This window comes from Adiantum capillus-veneris, chromosome 14 (genome assembly GCF_014529385.1).
Source record: "Adiantum capillus-veneris isolate H3 chromosome 14, ASM1452938v2, whole genome shotgun sequence".
NCBI lineage: Eukaryota > Viridiplantae > Streptophyta > Polypodiopsida > Polypodiales > Pteridaceae > Adiantum > Adiantum capillus-veneris.
Genome location: NC_140944.1, coordinates 5,861,844 through 5,874,263, shown reverse-complemented (window position 1 = coordinate 5,874,263; position 12,420 = coordinate 5,861,844).

The following is a 12,420-nucleotide window of genomic DNA, read 5'->3' as shown; positions in this document are numbered from 1 at the left end:
GGTTGCTTCTGGATTCAACAATAGATGCATGCAAAACTCATGCTTTTGTTGGCTTCACCAACATTATTGGCACACTCTTCAATACTTAGGCTAAAAGCCCAGTGTAGCAACCAAAAGTGTCCACATGGCAAGACAAAGACTAGCACATAAGGGTCCATCACACAAGAGCAGTGTCCATGCACATTGTCCTTGCCCCAACCAAAGTTTCCCAATGGCAAGGCAAACACAACACACAAAAGGACCACTATGCGCTATGCAAGCAACTAGCCATCATGTGTTATGCTGTTTGTCTTTCCTCTTTTAATGTGTCAACTTAACAATAAAACAATAAAAAAGTTTGCTGAGTAAGAAATGTAAGACCAAGTTATGTCCATGTCAGGAACCTTTTTGAAAAACTTTAGTACCTTGTCCAGAAACATTTAATTTGCAAAGAAAAGAAGATTTCTACGAGCGAGAACTTACCCATAAAAAAGGAGAGGTCGAGAAAAAAAAAGGGTCTTGTTAAAATGGTAGGGCCTTCTTTAGAGGTAGGAGTCCACCCTCATGGCTAGAGCTGAACAAGGTGTCATAGTCTCAAGTGAGGGAGATGTGAGATGTGAGAGTATTAGGATTGACAAAGATGTACATGATAAGTGAGGCTCATGACTTATCATTTATCAAAGTCGTTAATAAGAAGAAGGGTAACCAAGAGGAGGAGCTTATCCAAAAAATTATTGTATTAAAAATCCAAGAGAGGAAACTTTTTGGAAGGAAGCAGTTCTTTCCGAAGAAACAAGGGAATAGGTTTTTCATCTAGCATAATTCTTAAGAGAAAAAAAAAAGACAAAAGAAGAGGAGGAAGCAAAGAGAGTTAGTGGACAAAAGTGAGGGGGTGGGAAAAAGAGTGTGTATATATATATATATATATATATATATATATATATATATATATATATATATATATATATATATATATATATATATATATATATATATATATATATATATATATATATATATATATATATAGAGAGAGAGAGAGAGAGAGAGAGAGAGAGAGAGAGAGAGAGAGAGAGAGAGGAAGTTAGGAAAATAGCACAATTAACAAGGGATAAATAGATGAAGATTGAGAGCAAGAGAGAGAGACAGGGAGAGATAGAGAGAGGGGGGGGGGCGGGGCGGGGGGACGGGGGAGATAACATAGAGAGACAGAGAGGAGGGGAAGACAGGTGAGAGAGAGAGAGAGAGAGAGAGAGAGAGAGAGAGAGAGAGAGAGAGAGAGAGAGAGAGAGAGAGAGAGAGAGAGACTATATTTCATGTGCTGAAGCCAGCCATGGCTCGTCTCTCCTCTCCTGCATGAGGTCCACAGCTAGTGTCTTCTCGCAAGTAGAGCTTAAAAATGTACTGTCGCTATAACAATCTCTGCTACTTGAGTCTGTCTGTTCTACAATGCTTGAAGCCCCTCTTAGCAATGATGCTAGTGTTAACCCTCCTACCCACAATTAGTTGCTTAGCCTTATCTCCCCACCATCTCCCACAGATGCTGTGTTTTCCTTTGCCTGTGGTAAGCTTGTTGTCACTGGCATTCAATTGCCCAACCATGCAAATTAAGTTGGTTGTCTGTACCACGAAGTCTAGAGAATAGACTTTGTGGGTAATGCATGCTTGAGACTTAAGACGAATGAACTTGAGAGGAGTGCAACAAGAGAGACATGAGAAAGGTGTGTTGGGAGGGGAGGGGGTTATGAACTCTCTTGTCTGTTGATCGAGCGTCGTAAAATACCATCCCACTATAGCTCATATGATTCTTCTGAGGATGGCCAAATGCAATAATGGCACTGACATGGCACCGGCCATTTGCATTGCACACAGAGAGAGAGAGCGAGAGAGAGAGAGAGAGAGAGAGAGAGAGAGAGAGAGAGAGAGAGAGAGAGAGAGAGAGAGAGAGAGAGAGAGAGAGAGAGAGAGAGAGAGAGAGAGAGAGAGAGAGAGAGAGAGAGAGAGAGAGACGTGAAGAGGATGCTGTAACTTGTCACTTCGGCCTACGAATCAACCACTGCAACATGCCTTGATAATTTTGGACTAAAAGATTTGACTCAATATCTTACGAATCCATTTTAATTAAAATGGACATGATGGCTCATGTGTAGTGACCAGTCTGAATCCTCTTTTCAAAACAAAGAAGCGCTCTCCAGCAAGTCGAAATCACAGTCAATTGCAGTGTGGGTTGTTGCCATCTTCTCCCTGTTTCTCTTTGTAATTGTTCAATGACACTCGCTGCCTTCTTCTCCCTCTTTCTCTGTGGCTGTCCTGTGACACCTGCATCATTGTCCTCTTCTCCCTCTTTCTTTGCAGCAGTCCACCATGGATGATCGCTTTGCCCACATCTACAAGAATATTTTGAAACTGAAGCCCTTTCAAAATGCTCGTGATCTAAGCAAGCAACTAGTGGAGCTTTGGGAGGGGCATAAACAATCAGCCCCCTCCTCTCAAGAATCTTTGGGAGTGTGTAGACGCTTCTTTGCATTCGCCTGTGTCCCCGAAAGCAAGCTTGAATTGAGGGAGCCATTACAGATTTTATATGAAAGTCAAGACGCTAAGCTCGGGTTTTATACCATGTGGGAACAAGTATTGCAAAGTGCTCAATACCTACCAATTGGGGTGTCGCGGCAAATGTGGCCAACGTGGAGAGATTCTTAAGAGCTCAAGAACGTAACTGCATGTGTGTGGTCTTCGATGATGCATGGCCAACACGCACTCCTGTTTCAATCTAGTGTGTCTTCTCTCATAGTTTTTCAGTGTGTGGCGCACTAATCCCCTTACAAAAACCTATTGAAGTGGATTCAACATGTATACAAAGCATTCTTTGAATCAGCCTAACCATACTTACTTCATCACATTTATTGAAGACTACACTCATGTTACCATCATAACTTTTTTGAAAGATAAGACAAAGCATACAATTCTCAATGCATTTCAATCATATCACAAGCTGGTCCAAAATAAACTAGACCACACCATCATGACATTACAATCAGACAATGGATCTGAGTACAAAAATCATTTCTTCCAACAATATTTATCCTAGCATGGAATATCCCAACATTTCACCGTTCCTTCTACTCCATAGCAAAATGGTCTCGCTGATAGAAAAACAGAACCCTTCTCGATTCAGCACGCGCAATGCTTACTGTTGCTGGTTTGGCTCACGCCTATTGGCAAGAAGCGGTTACCACCGCATGCTACATCCAAAACCTTCTATACCATCGTTCAATTGATGTTATTCCTTAGACACTTTGGTTTGGCCAAGTTCCAAATTTAGCCCATCTTTGCATTTTTGGCTTTGTTGTCTATGCTGATCATCATAGCATCAAATTAGACTCACATGCCGTAAAAGATATCCTTGTTGGATATGGTGAATCACATGGTGTTAAAGGCTATCATTTTTGGCTCTGTTGTCTATGCTGATCATCATAGCATCAAATTAGACTCACATGCCGTAAAAGATATCCTTGTTGGATATGGTGAATCACATGGTGTTAAAGGCTATCATTTGTATAACACTTCCCGCCGTAAGCGCTCCTTCTTCTCCCGCTCTTTAATCTTTGATGAAGATACCCTAATATCCTAATTTCTTGCATCGACTACCCCTACAATTACTCCTTCAAACCTATGCACCTGTTGTTCTGTCTGCTTCACATACCAATCTTGCCTCCACCTCTTCATCTTTGGGCTCCCCTTGCTAGTCCTTTTGGTGCCTCCTGCTCCCCCACGGCCTTTACCAGCTGCTACTGCCCCTCTTCCACTTGGTCAACCAGTTCCTGTGCCACAAATCCCCATCCTATCTCCTCCACCATCCACACCCAATAACCTACTTGAAAAGGTACCAAGATCCTCTACCAGGCATGCATCTCATGATGCCTCACCCCATCTCTTTGAGACACCCCACACATGTAACCTTACGTGTTATAATAATGCCTCACACTGATCAATTAGAGAAGTTGAAGATGAATAGGTAGAAGGTTACTAAACAGAAGAAGTAGAACATTTCACAAGAGAGAGGAAAGCTTCAAAGTCAATGTCAGCACTTGCAACGTCTAGAAGGCATTGATCTAGTGAATTGGAGGCTATGGGAGAGGTGACCTACAACCTATAGCCCGATGTAGGTTACTTTGTGAGATTGTTGAAATATGGTGTTAGGGTTGTCCACATGTTTTCAACTGGAGATACGAAGACCCTTGTCCTTGAGAGATACTCGGTATCATCATCTTTAGGGTTCGACATAGAAAGGTCACAAGCACTTTGCTGCATGCCCTCATTAGGTAGGTCTCGTTTCTATGTCATATTAGTAAAGGCATTTTTTGGTATATCCAATTCATCATCCCACTTTGCTTGAATTTCCTTACTATCCTCTGCATACATCTCCCTTATATCCCCCCTACACTCATTCAAACCTCTTCATCCCAATGCTAGCTTTATGAAAAGATAAATAAATTAAAACCTTACAATGGAGGAGGTCTTAGGGTGCGAGCAACCCACCTCTTTTGAAAGCCCCCTCCTTTCTTATCTTTGGACCTCGTTTTTTAACTCCTTAGCCCCTCCATCCTAAGAAGCAAGTTTTGGCTTGTCTTACTGATCCATCTACCTTTTCTCAAAGTCTCCCTCCTCCCTCATCTTTGGATGTCCTCTTTGTACTCCCTAGTCCCTCCATCCTAAGAAGCAAGTTTTGGATTTGTCATACTAAACCTTCTCTTTGGAAGGTCATGAACATAAAGTCACTAGAATTTCCTTAAACAACCTCTCAAATCGCCATCTTTGTCCTTGCAAAAAGAATCACCTAGGCCTCGGCGTCAACTTCATCCCCCTTGCACCCCCTCCTACATCTTACTTCTTTGAAGAAACTTATGAATCGCTCAAGAGAATCTACCATTTCAAGTTATTTTTAAAAGAAAAAACACCTCTTATCCCTTCAATTTTTTGTATCTCAAATCCCTCTTGATATTAGCCCGGCCCCTCCTCCACTCTTAACTTTGTCTTCAATGATCTCTTTGGTTCCATTCACTCTCTTATCTTAGACTTTGCTAATCTCCACTTTCCACCCAATATCACTATCTTTACTTTCGATGTTGAGTCTCTTTACCGTAGCATTCCGATTCCCAAGGCTAAGATTTCACCATTAGACCCTTTGTGAAAGCGGCTAGGTGTAACTTAATGCTCTTTAGCTGTTTTAGATCTTTTACACCACTATGTCACCTCTAACAATAAGACTTGGCACCAAATTAAAGGTGCAGCTATGGGGTCTAATGTCGTGATGGTATATCCTCCTCTCTTCTTATGCCACATAGAAGAATCTTCGAGCTTTTTGTGCTCACCCTCTTTGTTGTACTTCAAAAGATTTGGTGATGTTGCCCTATTCATTTGGAATGGCTCCCTTTTTGAACTGTGTACTTTACAATAACAACTTATATGTAACTTAAAAAAAACTCCATTTGTTTATACTTTCAAAGGGTAACTCAAATTTTTTCTTGATTGAAAGTAGGCGCCGATGCTAGGATTTTGTTACTTGTGTTTGTTGAATTTTGGTCTCATTTTCTTTTTGTTGAAGAAGGTTCTGAAAACGTTTTTTTTTGTTACTTGTGCGTGTTCAATTTCATCGCATGTTGCTTAGAGAGCGATTGAAGCGGATGATTTTTGTGTGCATAGTGATAGAATATTACATGTGAAAAAGCTTGATATGGTTTTTAAAAGGCTTTGTGATGATGGGGGGTCAACTAAACCCTATGAAATGTAAAATTGGAAGAGTTAGAGTGGTGCTTCTTGGGCATGAAATTAGTGAGAGCTCTTTGGGAAGAAAGCTTCCAATGGTCTTGCAAGCTTCCTAATGCTACTACAAGTAATAGGGGGAAAGATCGCCTAAGTTTTTTGCAAAAAGGTAAACAATTGAAAGAGTCAACACACCCCAATTGATATGAAAACACTGACAAACTTGTATTGTAGACAACCCCATACTGCGATGACTATCCCATGTGAGAGTGTGTTGATGCGGAAGCATAACAAGGAGAGAGTGATTGTACAACGTTGGCATGGATGCTTGGGGGATTCAAACAATTCTTTGCACATCCTCTCATCTCTAGGTATGCGTGCTGCTTTGCTTACCTCTTTATGCAATTGGTGCACGAGGATACTCTCAAGGTGACCGATCACTACTTATTTGACATGCGGTAGAAAGACTGGCTGGTAGTGTGGCCTTTAATTGAATACATCCATTGAGATGCTTCCAAAGTGGCCTCTATAGTAAAGGATCTTAGCCGATAAGGATTGACTAGGGAGATCCATGTCTGACGTGTATAACTATAGAAGTCTTGTCTCAAAACTCTATTCCTCTCGCCATGTGAGAGGTGGACGTATATTGGATAATGGTGCCTCAAAACTCGTATTGATAAGGTAGATCTATGTCGAGTCCATGCTACTGTGTAAACCAATCTATGATTTGAGAGCACTAAGAGTCTTTGTCCCTGCCTCAGTTATGCCCTGGGCGTTTGAAAAGCTTTGGAGGAAACTTTGTAGGTGGCATCTCCCTAAATCAGTGGAGGCGGCATATAGTTTAGAAAGCCTGAACTAGCATCGATCGGACACCAATGCTCCCGAATAGAGATTTCGGCTACTATGGAGTCCTCAACACTACATCTTGAGTTCTTGCATCCAACCTCAAAAAACTTCCCTGAAAAGTGCAGCATTCATTGATAATTGTGGGTGTGGATCTTGAGAGCCTAGTGCTCTCACCGCATTGGTTACCCCCATAAAAGATGGCCGCGAGTTCAATTATATTTTGCATCCATATGAGCCGTCGAGAATTTGCAATGATAGCACCACATAAGTTTCCCTTCCAACTAGGAAAGTAGAACTCGTCAAATACTGTCGGTATTGCTGACACATCAAAGTCTGTTACTAACCTCCATCTCATTCTCACGTCAAGGGAGTTGCTGCGGCAATGAGGGACGAGTAGAGTACAATGACAAAGGCAAGGTGTATAGTAGTCCAAGACACTCCTCAAATGAAAGAGTGAATAGGTGTCCCAGCTATTGTTTTTTTGTTCAATAAGGAGAATTACAATAGATGGTGATGAGCCTTCATGAATAAGTGAAGCTTGGTAGGTGGAGGTACAAAATGGAATACGGTGTAGGTGGGTGTAGCTTCAAAGCTTGTAAATTATTGGTGCAAAATTGGTGCATGTACATGGATATGTGTTCATCTGTCCGTCGATAATTAGGTACTTGCTGATCCTACATTCCAAGAATCTGATGGTAGACTATAATTGAGCAAAAATGGTTGCTTTTGGATTCAACAACAGATGCATGAAAAACTCATGCTTTTGTTGGCGTCACCAACATTGTTGGCATGTTCTTCAATACTTAGGCTAAAAGCCCAGTGTAGCAACCAAAAGTGTCCACATGTCAAGAAAAAGACTAGCACATAAGGGTCCATCACACAAGATCAGTGTCCATGCACATTGTCCTTGCCCCAGCCAAAGTTTCCCAATGGCAAGGCAAAGACAACACACAAAATGACCACTATGCGCTATGCAAGCAACTGGGCCATTGTGCGTTATGCGGTTTTTCTTTGCTCCTTCAATGTGTCACTTTACATTAAAACAATAAAAAAGTTTGCCATGCAAGAAATGTAAGACCAAGTTATGTCCATGGCAGAAACCTTTTCCAAAAACTTTAGTACCTTGTCCAGAAACAATTAATTGCAAAAAAAAGAAGATTGCTACCAGCGAGATCTTACCCATAAAAAATGAGAGGGCAAGAAAAAAAAGGGGAGGGAGGGTAGGGTAGGGTAGACTATTAATCTTGTTAAATTGGTAGGGCCTTCTTTAGAGTTAGGAGTTCACTGACCTCATGGCTAGAGCCGAACAAGGTGTCATAGTGTCAAGTGAGGGAGATGTGAGATGTGAGAGTATTAGGATTGACGAAGATGTACATGATAAGCGAGGCTCATGACTTACCATTTATCAAAGTTGTTAATAAGGAGAAAGGTAACAAAAAGGATGAGCTTAGCCAAAAAAGTATGGTATGAAAATCCAAGAGAGGAGTCTTTTTTTGGAAGGAAGCAGTTCTTTCCGAAGAAACAAGGGAATAGGTTTTTCATCTAGCGTAATTCTTGAGAGATAAAAAAGACAACAGAAGAGGTGGGAGGAAAGAGGTTAGTGGACTAAAGTGAGGGGGTGGGAAAAAGAGGATGTATATATATATATATATAAATACATATATACATATATATATATACACACACATATATATATATATATATACATATATATATACACACACACACACACACACACACACATATATATATATATATATATATATATATATATAGAGAGAGAGAGAGAGAGAGAGAGAGAGAGAGAGAGAGAGAGACTGTTGTCATGTGCTGAAGCCGGCCATGGCTCGGCTCTCCTCTCCTGCATGAGCTCCATAGCTAGCGTCTTGTCGCAAGTAGAGCTTAAAAATCTACCGTCGCTTTAACAATCTTTGCTACCTCAGTCTGTCTGTTCTACAATGCTTCAAGCCCCTCTTAGCAGTAATGCTAGCATTAACCCTCCTACTACCCACAATTAGTGCTTAGCCTTATCTCCCCACCATCTCCCACAGATGCTCTGTTTTCCTTTGCCTGTGGTAAGCTTGTTGTCATTGGCATTCAATTGCCCCACCATGCAAATCAAGTTGGTTGTCTATATCGCAAAGTCTAGGGAATAGATATTGCGGTAATGCATGCTTGCGACTTAAGACGGATGAACATGAGAGGAGTGCAACAAGAGAGACATGAGAAAGTGGTGTTGGGAGGGGAGGGGGTTATGAACTCTCTTTTCTGTTGATCGAGCGTGGTAAAATACCATCCCCACTATAGGTCGTATGATTCTTTTGAGGATGGCCAGATGCAATAATGGCACTGACATGGAGCCAGCCAATTGCATTGCACATAGAGAGAGAGAGAGAGAGAGAGAGAGAGAGAGAGAGAGAGAGAGAGAGAGAGAGAGAGAGAGAGAGAGAGAGAGAGAGAGAGAGAGAGAGAGAGAGAGAGAGAGAGAGAGAGAGAGAGAGAGAGAGAGATATGTGAAGAGGATGCTGTGACTTGTCACTTCGGGCCTACGAATGGATCACTGCAACATGCCTTGATAATTTTGGAGTAAAACACTTGACTCCATATCTTACGAATCCATTTTGATTAAAATGGACATCATGGTTCGTGTGTAGTGACCAGTCTGAAGCCGCTTTTTAAAACAAACAAGCGCTCGCCAGCAAGTCAAAATTGCAGTCTTAGATACCTGCAATTGCAGTGTGGGCCATTGCCATCTTCTCCCTCTTTCTCTTTGTAGTTGTTCAGTTACTCGCTGCCTTCTTCTCTCGCTTTCTCTGTGGCTGTCCTGTGACACCTGCATCACTGTCCTCTTCTCCCTCTTTCTCTGCAGTAGTCCACCATGGTTGATAGCTTTGCCCACATCTACGAGAATATTTTGAAACTAAAGCCCTTTCAAAATGCTCATGATCTAAGCAAGCAAGCAGTGAGGTTTGGAAGGAGAGGGGCATAAACAATCATCTCCCTACTCTCAAAAAATCTTTGGGAAAGTGGAGACACTTCTTTGCATTCGTGTGTGTCCACAAAAGCAAGCTTGCATTGAGGGACCCATTACACATTTTATATGAAAGTCAAGACACTAATCCCCGGTTTTATAGCATGTGGGAACAGGCATTGCAAAGTGCTCAACGCCTACGAATTGGGGTGTCGCGGCAAATGTGGCCAACGTGGAGAGATTCTTAAGAGCTCAAGAACGTAGTTGCATGTGTATGGTGTTCAACGACGAATGGCCAACACGCACTCCTATTTCAATCTGGTGTATCTTCTCTCACAGATTTTTAGTGTGCGGCGCAACAATCCCCTTACGTAAACCTATTGAAGTGGATTCGGCATGTATACAAAGCATTCTTTGAATCAGCCTAACCATACTTACTTCATCACATTTATTGACGACTACACTCGTTTTACCATCATAACTTTTTTGAAAGATAAGACAAAGCATACAATTTTCAATGCATTTCAATCATATCACAAGCTTGTCCAAAATCAACTAGAGCACGCCATCACGACATTACAATCAGATAATGGATCTAAATACGAAAATCAGTTATTGCAACAATATTTATCACGGCTTGGAATATCCCAACGTTTCATCGTTCCTTCTACTCCATAGCAGAATGGTCTCGCTGAAAGAAAAACAAAACCCTTCTTGATTTAGCACGCGCAATGCTTACTATTGCTGGTTTGGCTCATGCCTATTGGCAAGAAGCGATTACCACTGCATGCTACATCCAAAACCGTCTATACCATTGTTCAATTGATGTTGTTCCCCCATCGCCTTTACCAGGTGCTGCTGCCCCTCTTCCACTTGGTCCACTAGTTCATGTACAACAAATCCCCATCCTATTTATTCCACCATCCACACCCAATAACGTACTTGAAAAGGTACCAAGATCCTCTACCAGGCATGCATCTCATGATGCCTCACCCCATCTCTTTGAGACACCCCACACACTTCGATTTATTGCCAATAGATCTTTGCATACCGCTACAATTACCTCCCGCACCCATCGCTCCAAACGCCTAGTCAAGAATGCAACTCATGTTCAAGCTTTCCCAGATACTCGATGACAGTTTTGATCTTCATACCCAAACACCTGCGGTGCTGCCCTCTAACATACCTGTTGTTTCACGCCCAGAGCTGGCTACCCCTAGTGTTGCTTCTCTGCCTTCGAACCCTGCCAAGTTGATTTTGTCCCAAAAAACCTTACACCACCCCCATTTACCTAATTGGTCTAATGCAGCAGATCGTCATACCCATGCAGCCTCATCATCCAGCTCAACCGACGTAACCATCACAATCTTTTGTCTACCACCAGGACCTAGAACCTGCTGTATCTTCTCAAATTGCTAATGATGGTGGTTCCCCAGCATCTAAAATGCGTCCTTTGTTTGAAAGTTATGAATCCAGTGCTCCACTTGATGCTAGGGAATCACCATCATTAGCAATTGGAGACGTGCCATGGAATCGGAGTTAACCTTTATGGCTGCCAACAATACTTGGATTCTTGTACCTTTGCCTCCTAGACACAAACCTATTTCTTGTCGATGGATACTTCAACGTAAGCATCATCCTGATGGCACTATAGCTCGCTATAAGGCACGCCTTGTAGCAAGAGGTTTTAGCCAAGAACAAGGCATTGATTACCATGAAACCTTTTCTCCGGTTCTACGCATGTCATCCTTTCACCTTCTCCTAGCACTAGCTACTGCACTTGACTTAGAGCTTCAACATTAGATGTTCAAACTGCATTCGTACATGGTGACCTCCCTGAAGTCATCTACATGCTACAACCTCCCCGATACAAATCTCCTTAACATCCCAATCATGTATGTCACCTAAATAGATCCATTTACAGGTTAAAACAACCATCTCGTTCATGGTACCACAAATTTAACTCTCATATGCTTCGTCGTGGTTTTAAACGACTCACCACCGAACCTCACATATACGTCCGACACAAAGGCTCTCACTTTTTGTTTGTTGGCTTGTATGTTGATGATATACCACTATTAGGCTCCACTCCACAAATAATTGAAGAAGCTAAAGTTGAAGTTGCCTCTGCCTTCACCATAAATGATTTGGGTCCTCTAACATATTTTTTAGGCATTCAAGTCACTAGGAATCGCACACTTGGCGCACTCACTATTCATCAAACTAAGTTTGTTAAAGAGATATTGCAACACTTTGGCATGCCTCATTGTACACCCTCTTCCACTCCCATGCCCGTCACTTGCAAACTTACTGCCAAAGATAGTCCTGTGTTTCCTCGTGATAAAGCATACATGGAACAATATCCATTTGCATTAAGTGTAGGAACATCTAGATATTTGGTTCAAAGCACTTGTCCTTACATTTGTTACTCCATAAACTACCTTTCATAATTCATGCACAATCCCGGAATTTGTCACTGGAAAAGTTTTAAGCGTATTTTGCGATAGTTACAACATAGTAACGAGTATGGCATGTGCTACCATCGAAACCAATCATCGAGTCTGACTATTTCGCTTCACGGATGGTTTGACTCTTTTTTTTGGGCCGGGGGGGGGGGGGAGATGGATGGGGGGAAGTCGATACCTTCAGATCTACCTCGGGATTTGTTTTCATGATCACAGGTGGTGATGTCTCATGGAATTCAGAGAAACAAACTGCAGTAACTCTATCCTCCGCTGACTGTAGTAGCTCTTCCAACTAAAGAAGGAATGTGGTTACAAATGGTGCTTGAAGAACTATATATGGTACCTAAACCACCTCTGAAGATTATTGTGACAACCTATCATTGTATCTACCTCGCT